At 39.6% G+C, this 1991-nt stretch overlaps 1 pseudogene; it reads left to right on the forward strand.

The window, feature by feature from the left end:
- Nucleotides 1-534: 534 nt before the first annotated feature.
- LOC128122504 (60S ribosomal protein L19-like) lies at nt 535-1499 on the forward strand (annotated as a pseudogene).
- The last annotated feature ends 492 nt before the right edge of the window (nt 1500-1991 follow it).

Here is a 1991-nt window from a genome sequence, read left to right on the forward strand (position 1 = left end):
GAGAGTGGTTGAGAGTGTTTACTGCTCTTCCAGAGGACCTGAGTAACATGGGAGGTCTGGAGAGTGGTTGAGAGTGTTTACTGCTCTTCCAGAGGACCTGCGTTCAGAGCTCAGCACTCTCACTGAGCAGCTCACACCAAGTGTAATTCTAACTTTGAGAGACGCAGTGTCCTTTTCTAGTCTCCATACTTGCACAATACGGTATACACATACACAGACACACACACACACACACACACACACACACACACACACACACACACACACACATACATACAAAACAAAATAGTAAAATAAAGTAATTAACAAAGAGCAGAGGTCATGATTCAAGTATAATAGATATTACTCCCATGTTATTTGAAGCTCACCAAGACTATTAATAATTTTAAAACACAGTAAAGATGCTCTTTGGATGTATGTAGTAAGCAGTAACACAGACTGCTGTGTGTGATCACGTTAAAACAGGGCTAGGCACACTGATGGCTGTGTTGGAAGCTTATCCTTGGGAGTATTTGGTAGTACAAGAAAAAGGATGAAGTTAGAGCAAAGCTTTTTTTCATTAGCAGTGAGTCTCAGGAAATTCTATAAAGTGGCTGGCTTTGTCCAACTAAATAGCTCTAAATGACATATCTGAATGTTGTGACATTGCAGCTTAAATATCTAGCCAACTAATCTTTGTCCAAAATAACGTTTCTTTAAAAAGTGTTAGATGGGCTTTCCTTTCGCTGCTGTGTCCACAGCCGTGATTATGCTCAGGCTACAGAAGAGGTTTGCCTCTAGCATCCTCCTCTGTGGTAAGAAGAAGGTCTAGGTGGACCCCAGTGAGACCAATGAAATCGCTAATGCCAACTCCCGTCAGCAGATCCGGAATCTGATCAAGGATGGGCTGATCATCCAGAAGTCTGTGACTGTCCATTCCCGGGCTCGATGCCGGAAAAACACTTTGGCTTGACAGAAGGGCAGGCATATGGGCATAGGGAAGTAGAAGGGCACTGCCAACGCTCGATTGTCCTGAGAAGGTGAGCTGGATGAGAAGGATGTGGCTCCTGCGCCAACTTTTCAGGAGATACCGTGAATCCAAGATTGACCGCCATATGTATCACAGCCTGTATCTAAAGGTCAAGGGGGAATGTCTTCAACAACAAGTGGATTCTCATGGAACACATCCACAAGCTGAAGGCAGACAAGGCCAGCAAGAAGCTCCTGGCTGACCAGGCTGAGGCGCTCAGGAAGTCCGAAAGCGCCGGGAGGAGGGTCTTCAGGCCAAAAAGATCATCAAGACTCTGTCCAAGGAGGAAGAGACTAAGAAATAAAGCTTCCCTCATGTCTGTACATAGATGGCTGCCTGTGGCCTCAGGTGGATCAGTATTAAAATAAAACAAGCCTTTGTCTATTGCCCTCTTTTCTAAAAAAAAGTATTAAATGGATCACAGGTAGAATAAGAACAATAGATACCTCCTATAAATCCTAATAGCATACAAATCTCCAATTGTTCTATAGACACGCCACATCTATTTTCAGCTTATTTTTATCTCCTTGCTTTGTTTTCTCAATACATGTGTTTGTCTGTGTATTTGTTTTTAACTCTACGTGTCTTTTATAGCTATTAATTTATTCTATTTCATCATTATGAAATGTTTGAAATATTATACTTTCTTTCCATTAATTTTTATCTGTATCTTTAAAATGATATACATTTCTCATCATCTATGTTTGTTTATTTCTAAGTTGACACTATGTTTTTATTGTATACAAGATATTGTGGAATAATGGTACAATTGAGTGGTTAATTCTACTTAATGAACAAATGTTATCTCATATAGTTATAAATATCTGTATCTTTTTAAATTCACTAAACTCTGTGTGCATGATAATCCATCTTGCTCAGATCACTAATGACTTCCTAATTTTTAAATTTCCAAATTATTGGATATCTTTATGCCTCATCAATATTGATCTTTAAGTCAGCAACACTGTCACAAAATTATGTT

The sequence above is a fragment of the Peromyscus californicus genome, unplaced genomic scaffold (genome assembly GCF_007827085.1).
Source record: "Peromyscus californicus insignis strain IS unplaced genomic scaffold, ASM782708v3 Scaffold_3__1_contigs__length_106647218, whole genome shotgun sequence".
Taxonomy (NCBI): domain Eukaryota; kingdom Metazoa; phylum Chordata; class Mammalia; order Rodentia; family Cricetidae; genus Peromyscus; species Peromyscus californicus.